Below are 12,786 nucleotides of genomic sequence, written 5' to 3'. Positions count from 1 at the left end.
GTATTCACAGCTCTTAAAATCACAGAAAATATAAGTTTACTTATCCTTCAGAGCTGTATTAAAATTGCAGATTACAAATAATATACATTATTAGAGGTAATATGTAGGGTTAACTGGCAATGTTTAAATATCTAAAACATGTGCCATTTTTTCAGAATTGGGCATTTCTACTGTACATTAGTACTGCTACCTAAGTAGCACATAGCCCGTGTTACAGTTATTTAAAGTGCCGGAAATAATTCCTATTCCAATCATCCCTCATTGCACCCCCAAAATGAAGAAATATTCGTAAGTCAACGGAACTCGCGTATGCCAAAATATTGGTATACGTAAGTGGTCTGGTTTACATATAAATGACAAGCTAGTCTGTAGTCAGACCTATTACGGTGTTTATGTAAATAATAAACGGGATTAAGACTATACGTAACAGGGTCATGGGTCCATTTTTACGAGGGTCACTGGCGAGTTATAAATTGTCATTGCTTCCTCGTGTCATTGCACAAAGGCTTTCGGATTGTCAGATATATTGTTGATTTTTTTTTCAGAATGAGCAGGTGAATCCCAATATATACCTGTTGTTGTAACGTACACTTAAAGGTAGCCCAGTTTCGACAACAATGTTAATGAGTGTATTTGTTCAGGTCCACGATGATTGTTAACAGCATCAACACGATAAGCGATTAACTATAAATAGAATGGAAGATGGACAGACCATAGCTTGAGAAATTCAAAACACCCGGTAAAATCTTAAAGACAGGAGAGACATGACCTCTGAGAGGCTAGTTATACAATCATTGCGAAACTATTTAGATCAGCTTTTATCAATCATGCTTGTTGACCCGGATAGAAGCGCGGGAGGTTTGGGAGGAAATAGGAGTATTAATGAAACCGTGGTCAGGCAGTTGATAGTGTTACTTTATATACCTGTGGTTTCGAGAGTTTTCTGGCCATTGAAGATATTACATCATCATTTCATTCCCCAGTTAATTCACATAATTGTTCGTTTTGTTTTGTTTTGACATCACTTCACTATGATTTATTTCCCTATCCTCGGAGAATGACGTGACACAGAAATCATGACTGAAATATGGCATGTGAAAGTTTCAAATAATACATATATTACTTAGGAGAAAACATCGACTTTAAGGTCAAATGTCTTTTGTTTTGTCTTTGTGTGATTTTTACCTTAGATATATAGATAGATATCTTTATTTCCTCCAATTGCATGAAGATTACAGAACATGTTAACGGGAAAACAATCAATCTAGAAATGAATAGTTGATATGAAAAAAAGTGAATCAGCCATCGCTTAAGTATTGTGATAGCCTAATAAATCTATTTCGTTTAGTTTACATTTACATTAATATATTATAGTCTTTCAAAAAACATTTGGTCATTATGGCGATACTGATGAAATTCAGCAACATAATTTGTTCCCACACATCATCGTCTATTTCAATAGTATTCCGGCTTCCTAGGATCACCTTTGTCATGCTAGTTTCGTCGAGGTCGGCAAACATGACATATTTTGCAGTTCCCTGGACATTGACGACGTTGTCTAGTAGCGAATCTCTAGTTTCCTGTAGTTTACAGCACTGAATAATAAAATGAGCTATTACGTTACTGCCAAGCTTGTCCACACAATTTACATACAACTATTTCTTTAACATGGAGCTATGAGAGTTTAATCATTTCGGCTAGTTTCCAAGTATAGGCTGGGTGTTTTTCTCTAATCTATATAGCGGATGTAACGTCAGGTTCGTGTCGATGTCCTAATATATGCTTAACTCTTGTCTTTCAGTAAGAACTTCTTTCCATTTGGTTTCCTGATGAAAGTGAATTACATTTGTTATGAGTTTTTTCCAGCTGATTTCCAGATTGTATCTCCATAGAAGAAGAATTCCACAAATAAACTACTAATTTGGTATTTGCAATGTAGCCTGGCGATGTCGGGAATAAAACCTGTCGTAATGGTTTCATCTACTATGAAGTCACACAAACGGGCATTAAAGATCCTTTTCCAGATAAAATTGGGATTCCCCCTACTTTAACGATTCCAGAACAGCAATTTACATTTGTCAACATGTGATTGTATTTCCCATAATCCTAAGCAGTTGATTGTCACACACGTGGGAGAGTCGTACTCGAAGCCTTGGCATCGCCTTGCCACTTTCCGTTGTAGTATTTCAACATCTCTCGATGTTGTTGACCGACAGATATTGTTCCACAGTTCACAATAATTACACTGAGCGCTGGGGACATTCCATAATTGTGTATGCCTAAACCGGTCATACAGTTAAAAGCTTTTAACTTTTTCCATCTGTTGACACCCACAATCGTCATTATTGAGCATTGTAGTCAGAAGAAGTACAGCATATATGGTAACGCCATTTTTATATTGCAGCTGATTGTGCCCAAGGTACAAGGGGGTTTTAGGTACAAATTAATGCCTTTCCTTCGATTTTTCAAAAAAAAAAAGATTAAAAAAAATCCACTATTGTCACTGTTAAAGGTCATTTGCCATTTCAATGAATATTCATAAACAGTGTCTAGTTCGCGCTGCAAGTGACTTGTAGAGGCAGCAGCAACAAAGGTACATGTACCATCAGCTAAAAAGAGTTCGGGTACATGAATATCACCTACACTGTACACGTAAACCGTTCATACCAAGGTCAAGTTATATGGCAAGGTCGTTAATCATTACTAAAATTAGCCACCGAGATATCACTCGACCTTTACCGACACCTTGAAAGACGTTATAGAGTTCTGTTAGGCGTCCTCTATAAAAACACACGAAGTTACCAAACTAAATGAATCGCGTAGCAAACGCCATATCTTACCGGAAAAGCCGAGTTGTGATAGCTTGTAGAGTAATCCATCAATCCACACGGAGTTAAATGCTTTTTGATTGTCGAGGAAACCGATCAATTCCCTTGATCCGCGATCTGTATAGTGAAGGAGACTTTCTTTAATTGCAAACCCGGCTGTCAAACTACCACATTCAGATCGGAATCCTTGTTGTAGCGGCGAAGGAAATCCAATGTCGTCGGATCTTCGCAAAATTCGGCTAAATAGTACTTGCTCAAATACTTTCTGTAATACGGATGTGAGTGTGATGTCACGATAACTATTAACATCCATTTTATTTTTCTTACCACCTTTAAATAGACTGATCACAATTCCTTTTTTAAGATACGCTTGATATTTTTCTTCTTTTACAATGGCGTTGAATTTTTTAGTAAAGAACGACATAAGTTCTTCACCTGCGTTTTGGAAGTGTTCGCTAACAACACTGTCGTGTCCGGGAGACTTTCCCGCTTTCATGCCTTTGATAGCTTGTTTCACTTCATTCGTTATTTTCTCTTTAAATAATCCACATTTGTTTCCCCTCAGCTGTTTCAACAATTTGTGTCATTCGACCCTCGAAGTCTGTTTTGAAATCGTCGTCGTATGATTTTGGCGTCAACTTGTAATTCCTGACATGTCTCTCGGATAGATCGATGTCTCCGAACGAATCGATAAAATGCGCCTACATTTATGTATATCTACGCATGCGTTTTCTTGTAGTTCGGGAAACTGTTTCTGTTCATATGTTTCTCTTGCTTTTCGTTGTTTCCGTCGGAAGTTACATTTAGATAGTTTATAATTTCTGTAGGACTCAGCATGGCTATCGCGAAGTTCCCCGTTTACTAGCCACACGTTCCGATGTCGTCTCATTGCGGAGTGCAGATCCTTCAAGTTACCATAATTCCAGTATGATTTTAAGTGACTTTTGAACGTCTTTCCTGTTAAAGATTTTATAGAAGCATTGATAAGAATATCAGCACATGACTTTAGGCAGTCGTTAAGCTCCTCTATTGTACAGTTTTCAGGATCTATTCTCATTTCCGTGATCGCATGATTCACACCTGTTTTATACTTATTAAGTTGCTTGTCAGTAGCGTTCCTCCAGTTGAAGATCGCAAAAAGACTTTCGCATTCATCGGAGCCAGCGGGGGCAAATGATCGGACATATTATTCAAGTCATCGTCAGTGATCGAACAATCTCTTCCAAGATCGACCTTATTATGTGGAACTAAGATATGTTCAATTAGTGATTTTAAGGTTCCATTACAAAATGGAAAGTCTGGTCCTGTTGCCCAAGTTTGACTGTTAGTTGATACTAGTTGTCTTTCGGCAATGACATTTCCTAATATATTACCTCTAATGTTGGAAGTTACACAATTGTTGCTGCCATAATCAGTAGATAACGTCCCATTCATATCTCCTACAATAACGACCGTTCCCGCCTCCGTGTACTTATTGTAGAGCGATTCTACAATGTCTAATGTGTCCCGATAAGCGTCCAAACTAAAGTTGGTAGACAGCATTAACACTCCGATCATATACAGATCTTGCGAATCCTTAGTTCGGACGCGTATCATCATAACACGATCGTTCCCTTCTTTCTTTAACGGTATAACGTCAATATCCGGTCTCCAGATAAACGCGGTTCCGCCACATCCTCGCGAACTTACTCTACTCGTCACATCCGCAGGAATTCGTCTATCAACCCGAGCATATGAAACGAAGGATTTATGCTCCGGTAACAGCCATGTTTCACATAGAAACATCACATCAAGATTTTTTATACGCTGACAAAGGTATGTAGTGTTATACATCATCCCTCTGGCATTCCAAGTCTCTGTACGAAGAAGTGACATTAAATGGAAAGTATCAGAAAAAGGCTGACCATATTAATCGAATGTTTGGTAAGATCTACTGTTAAACCCGTTTTCACCGCGTTCCTCTCTTTCGCTGTTTGGGATCCAAGGCCTTACAAGAATATTGCTTGACCAAAACCCTTGGTCGATTACTTTGTCATAGTGATCATTTACAACATTCACCCCTAGTGTGAATGTTGGCGTATTTCCGTTCCTGGCGGGCCATTTCTTTAAAACGCGTACAAAAGTCAGTTTAACGCCTCGATGAAGTGCATACTCCTTTACCTTTTCAATGACGTTTTCATCTGTCGTGTCTCCTCTTACTCTCGACATAACGATTCGTTTTGTTCTTGACTTACGGTTAACACCCGAGAATTGATACTGTGAACGTAGCTACGATATGTTTCGTCTCCCTATTTCTTTTATTTCAGGCAGAGTTTTCATGCTGTTTTTAATATTGTCAATTTTCGCATTTAAACTTTTTAAATCTCTTTTAATGTCTTTCATGTGTTTTTCATGATCGTCTCCTTGTACTACAATTTCATTTTCCTTGCCTTTTAATTGTTCATTATGTATCCTAAGTTCATGTCTTTAACGCATTTGTTCACCGTTTGCGCGTTCCAGCCCGATTTTCGTATTACTAAGCTGGCTATTCGTTTCCGAGAGTTCGGCTTTTAGATCCTTTAATTCCATTTTTAGAATGTTAATTTCCTTGTCTTGTTTCGCTGTTAAAGCTTCTAGCTGTGATTTCATACCGTCTCTCATGTTTATGATTAGCGTAAACAAGTCAGCCCTATCGTGCACGTCTACGCCAACACCTGTATACTTGCCCAGCCATCACAGCATATTGTTCTAATGTCACTTCGATCTCTTCAAAGGTTTAAATGAGTGCGAATGTCTCTTACCCTTCCAAAATGTAGCGTTCCACGATACCAGCCAGTAGTAAACACAAATTTATGTTTTTCCTGGAGCTCAACACAACACGTGTGGTCACGTGACACACACATACCAGGTTTAAGGGCAAATATCTTTTTTTGTCATTATGAGATTTTTATCTTAGCGTCAGATGATTTGACTCTAAGTGGAAAATATTTTGTTTTACGTTAAGGTCAATTTTTTAATCGAAAGTGTAGATAAATATGATCATATAATTGCAAAAAAAATGTTTCCCATATATTCAAAAATCTTTTGCCATTGTGTACTTATTACGCTAAATACGCGTGTATAGACCTCACACATGCATCTCGCACACAAAAGAGGCCGTCCATAATTGATCTTAGCTGTTGATAGGACGTTAAACAGTACTAAACCAAACCAAACCATTCGTACCAATCTTTTAACCTTCAGAATTTATATTTTTGTAAATGTAAAATATTTCCCTTAAGAATTTAAGGCATTATTTTACACATTGTCACGTCATACTGAGAGCCAGTCAATGGTTTTGAGTGTATTTCAGTAATTTGTCACACCTTCCTTTCCCTATTTCAACGTCAGTCCTGTTAGAGATGTCCAACCTTTTAAGCTCTAGCATCAGTTAAAAATCTTAGTGGAAAGACGCTAGTATATAACAGTGGAAACTTTACAGTTCACTTATGTGTGTTTTGTATTTTACATATATACATTGATGCAAATACGAAGGTACGAAGGTAAAGTCTAATTGAAAAAAAAAACAAACACTAGATGATGACGTTTTTCAATAAAAACTGATTATGATACCATTTAACATGTACACCACTTAGTTACACGGGTTCCGTTAACGGTGATAGCATGTACCGTTGTCTAAAGTGCCGACAAAAAGTCATTCCTACAATGTACATCAGTCAACGGAACACGTGATCTCCGAGACATTGAGGTAAGAGCGACAACTCCTGCATATACATGCATCATTTTAGTTTTAAAATGTTTTATTCAGTTAATACATTGCACACGCATATTATATTTTAAATCGTCGAAGAAATTTAATGTACCATTGAATTTGTTACTTTCTTGACACTGATAATTTTTAAATTGATGTATAGTTTTTATTGATGTTACTTAACAAAACTTTTTCATATTTCTTAAATATCTGTAGTCTCTCATAACTCTTTTAGAGTGGCTTTCGTGATGAAATTTTATGTGATTTTCCATATGTATGTAGAGCAATGTTTTAATGTTATTACGAAAGGCGAGACTTTAATAAAATATCTGTATCTGTAACACACAGGCTTACAGCTTATACCAATTATCGTAATTCAATGTACTATAATAACTATGATAACTATGCTATTATATATGATGATATACATATAGGCAGCTTACATTGATAACAAACATATATCTATAACACTGAAATCTAACAACCTGAATCTTAGCATATCGTACAATAATTTTGAATTATTGTTTTACCAGGCATAAAGAGTACATTATGATATATATTTGGGACAATAAAACCTGTTTCCATAATAACATATATATCATACTAACAACATTGAGATGTAACCCGGGGTCTTATTGTCATGGATAACAAGTCAGACGGCAATAAAACAAAACTACACACCAGTTCAACATTGCTTCCTGCTTTATCGAATGATATACATGGAATACTATATACCTGTACAGTGTTTGTAATAACGGAACTTTTCTGCGACGTACACCACAGTGGAGATAGAAAAGAAATGTACATGTATGTATGATTACTCATTTCAGTAGAGAATACCACTAATACGTTGAAGTGTTTTAGAGCACATACGTTGTGTATACATATTGATAGGAGATATTAGTAAGATGACCAATCATACGGTGCAGTCAGACATACAAACACCTGGGGTACAGAGAAATCTCATCAAAACCGTCGCTCACGTCTATAAACAGAATGTTTAAATACTGCAGCTACTAGTAGTTCATTAATACTACGATATATATATATATATATATATTTTTTTTTTCGCAGTCAAGAAATTTTATTGCCACAGAACATTTAACAATTTGGACTGCTGCCATAGTTGAGGCCCTGGATTCAGTATCCTGACAAATATGTCCTCATGCTTGATTGCATCTCGCACATTGATTTCGCATATACATACATACATACACACACCGTATGATATTTCGATACTTCAAATATGATCACCAGTTGTGAATCAGTCTTGATATATTAAATATAAAGTAAATAAAATCTATACAAAAATAAATTTTCGTTACCTGTCTTGAAAACTACCAACTGCCTTAACACAAGACAAACGTACATGTGATTTATGCCTTTAGTTTTGTGATCGATACAGTATGGATTTAAAGCTAATAGCAGATACATTTGTATTAAAAAGAAGTTCTGAATCTCGTCACAGATACTAAGGGACATCGGTATGGAAATCAAGGCGGCGAGTTAAATAAGTCTGAAGAAATGTATATTAAAAGGTAAGATGGTAACTTCTGTGACAGGTTAAAATGGTTGATAATTTACAATGGTTCTTAACCCACAAACCAAATTAATTCAGACCAATACTTGAACTTGACCGGCACACCAAAATAATTCAGATTAACAATAGAACTTAACCCATAAACCAAATTAATTCAGACCAAGCTGTAATTGTTATTTGACACGTTGTGTCTGAAAGAAACAAATATCACCCTTAAATATATCTGACGAGGAAATCACCATAAGTTCTCATTCTCGTAATATCAATAGACTTGAAAGAATTACAGGACCAGGAGGAGGAACATTTTACTTTAAATCAGATATTGAACATAAATATATGACATGATCAGGGTTGAAGTTTTATTAATAAGAAAAGGATTCCATAAGGATATATATATATAGATCAGAATCTGATGTAGACTAATGGGATACATTATACATTATACACCTCTCTCGATATTATAATAACTGATGATATAAATGTAAATATGCTAATTCATTAAAAAGACTTTGGTCAAAATATAATCTTGTAAGTTTAATTGATGAACCAACTACTAAATTTAGTCTTGTAAGGTTAATTGATGAACCAACCACCAAATTTAGTCTTGTAAGTTTAATTGATGAACCAACTACTAAATTTAGTCTTGTAAGGTTAATTGATGAACCAACCACCAAATTTAGTCTTGTAAGTTTAATTGATGAACCAACTACTAAATTTAGTCTTTTAAGTTTAATTGATGAACCAATTACTAAATTTAGTCTTGTTAGTTTAATTAATTAACCAGCACGTGTAACAGAGACTGCAGCCTCTGATATCGATATACCTTTAACAAATAACACTAAACTAATAAAAAAAACACTGCTGTGAATACGCCGATACGCAGTAACCACTCTATTATTCATTTCACTTGTTCAAGATCTGTATTTAAACTAAAAGCATATAAGAAAAAATACTGATGTATGATGATACAGATTTGTTCAGCAAATGAATAGAACTATAACCAATATTGATTTGGAAAATGCAGCTATTAATCTCGACTCTAATGAACGAAATCAACTCTTAACTGGTACTATAAACCAACTAATAGAAAACTATTCCACGTAAGATTGTAACTACACGTCTAAATGATAAACTTGGATAAAAGACAATATCTGATTTAACATTAGACAGAATAATAGCTTACATATAAAAGGTAAAACCAGTAACTCTGAAACAGATTGGACTAACTATTACACTGTAGAAATGAAATAATAGATCTAGTTACAGCAGGCAAACGTTATTATGATCAAATACAAAAGTCAAATTAATTAAGTCTCAAGAACATAACTTAGTAGAAACTACCAGTGTATCTAAAGAGCATGCTCTAAGAAAACATAATATGCTACTTTGTCATCTCAAAAACAATACCAGCAACAATAAGTCTGATCTATACAGTGTTCCACCTGTAACCTACATTGTATACTCTGATCTATACAGTGTTCCACCTGTAACCTACATTGTATACTCTGATCTATACAGTGTTCCACCTGAGTGAATCAGCAACATGTAGGTGTAATCATGAAAATTAAAATGTACAACACTGTTTATTTGAATGTCCACTTTATACTACTAAAGTAACTCTAGGAGAAAGTTGCACCAAAGTACATGTTTGTATATCACAAATAGATATTATCAATCGTAACCACCATAATCTACATTCTCTTCTGAATGGATGTATAATGTGCACCATTCACATTTCCACCATTTAAACATATAAATAACACTCAGCTCTGGCTTGAGTGAAACCAAGGAACCAACCTATGGCACGATATAAATTATTAACAACATTGATATCAACTTTCGACAGACACGACAGGACTGATATTGTTATGTGACAACAATAGTGTTTTGTATATTATAATGTTGATATAGGGCCATACTGTACTAACTAGACTATATGGAAGAACTCCAAACATTGAGTAACATTTATGCTATATATTTAAAAACTTTTAATCTGAAATACCATAAAATGCAGAGTTACTGATGACTTGACATGCATCTCTGATGGGTGAATGATCAATAATGTTTATACACAGGGACTTTATGATCTGTTTCCTACAGAATTAGTGCAGGATAGTTTATTATAAATCTATATCAATGGCATGAATATAATTGATATAATATTTCTTTTCTTTTTCTATAAAATCTACATTTTAACATAACTTTTCCCCTTCAAGTGCTAGTAGATACATAGTGCAACATGGTAGGCCTACATGTAAATATAAATTTTGATTGTAATAATTTGGAAATTGGAAAATTGGAAACATTAAAAATTAAAAAAAAGTTCAACATCAAGTTCATAACAACACATATTAGGTACAGTATGATGTTCGATGAAAAATGGCGATTCAAATATTTTTGAGTGGAAATTCTGTACAGTTAAACAAAATAAAGCATTTTCATCATTTGAAAGTTCGTCAAAATCAAATCATAATGTAGACATCGATCTATATAACACATGTATGTTTACGTTATATGTTAGGTAACTGATATACATGTACATGTAGGTAACTGATACCTCATTGTGTCAAAATCATCGTTCCAGGATGAAGGGAGGCTACTCTTACATAAAGATAATTCTATAATAACGGTATCTTACTGTTAGAGCAAAACTAATCTTGGGGGAGAATCATGTGGTCTTGAGTGAGTATCACGAACTCAAAATGGCGTCCCCAGTGTTGTAACAAATGAGGTAAGATACTGTTACATTAGCTTTTCATAGTTTCGAGCAAATGATATACTATTATCTTGACATATCCATACCGGAACAATCTGTCGTTTCCTGTGATATTCTGACAAAAGTTTCGAACCAGAGCGTTTCTCCTCGAACGGCAGGTGCTGTATTTCACGAACAGATATCATATCGTCATTTTCAATGCCTAAATAACATCTTTCATTATAAAAACCTATATTTATATAAAGCGATGTTGTGGGTCGATCGTACATGGAACAGTTCCATATCGAAAATAATGTTTCACTATAAATTCGTGAGTTTTATAATTGATGAGTAAACACGAATTACATTCGAGCGATGAGTAGACACTGACCAAAGTTTGAACAATATTAACTTGATCTAGTTTATAACAATTGCGAAATAAGTTATATCACCTTCAATAAATCACGTTTGTTTACCCGGATAGTTAGAAGCGCACGAGTGGTCTTACTGTGGAAGGAAACCGAAGTTAATACTACACAGGGAAAATCCACGTGGTGGGGCATGTGACTCAATACCTTTTCACGTCCGGTCGGGGAATCGGACTCCAGCCGCCTAGGTTAAAGGCAAGTGTGTTATTTTTGTGTCACGACTATCGGATACAACGAGCCCTGGATATCGCACCACTCGTCCTGGATACCCCGAGTTACGGGTATCGGTATGTACTTGTTGTGTAGCATCGCACGACTTCCATATATACTGTCACGTGTAACATATTATAACCTCATTACTGCTTCGTCTAGTGGTTTAGTACTGTCTATACCATCGTACATTGTCATTGACACAACAAACATACATTGATGATGTGGAGGGAGGAGTTTAATGAGAAATCCATTCTCCAGCAGCTGTAACTGTGTATCTTTCTTACTATTATATAGCCATTTAGAACACGCCATTCATTTAAGGGCCATCTACAAAGTAAAATGATATTGAATTACATGTATTACACAAAATGGTCATGTGATATACCAAAATGTTTGTTAGGACATGTAGTCTTTAAGAATTTACTGTAGATGTTATTAGTTTCTTCTATAGAGTTACTTTGTGGTAAGATGCAGCATGGAATAATTCTGAGTCACAAAAATGGCCTAACCTGAAAAATAGCCATACTGTTAAGCTCACAAATGTCTATAGGACACGATAGGAGTATTTGTTGGAACGGAATTTACTTTATGAATGTATAAACACTTATTTTGTTTTTACCTTAAAATGCACATGGCGGCTGTGAATAATTTTACATCATATCATACTTTTAAGAATCTGATTATAGTAAGAAGGACCCTTTTAAGTCAAATTGTTAAACTGGTGAGTTTGTCGCCTCTTTCTGATATAGGCATTTTTTACCCCAAACTCAATAGTTTTTTTTCTAAAGCAGTCTTCTTGCCATTTCTAGCGTTCTTTATAGTGCTAATAAGAGCATTTTTGATGTTTGATATGCCTTCTTAATTACCATACTTGCTGATATTATTCACGACCATTATTTGTATTTCAAGGTAAAACTAAAAACAGTGTCTATACATAGTAAAAAGTCAAATCCGGCACAACCAATGCTCCTATTTTGTGCTTTAGACACTTGTTACCAAAACGACATGGCTAGTTTGTGCAATATATGCGATACAAATCAGCAGATAATGTCACCCTGAAACATGCATTTTTCGTATTTTTTGAAGAAATTTACAATTACATGTCAACAGAAAGTCATGATACATACTAAAAGTTCATAAAGTTATTTCTGTTAAATTGCATCATAGTAAGAATTGATAGGTTTGTAAAATATCACTGTTTTGCCTTGATTTGCTGTATAGATGCCCCTTAAACAGGATAAGTAGTAAGACATTGTTTAGTCCTGAAAGTGTGAATATTGTCACCTGATGGTTTATTAAAGGTAAATAATAAAGAGTCGATCACTGCGAAGATATCTTGGATAAAAAATGCT

The sequence above is a fragment of the Pecten maximus genome, chromosome 12, assembly GCF_902652985.1.
Source record: "Pecten maximus chromosome 12, xPecMax1.1, whole genome shotgun sequence".
NCBI lineage: Eukaryota > Metazoa > Mollusca > Bivalvia > Pectinida > Pectinidae > Pecten > Pecten maximus.
The sequence above is the reverse complement of the archived record's forward strand: the minus strand, read 5'-3'. Positions refer to the sequence as shown.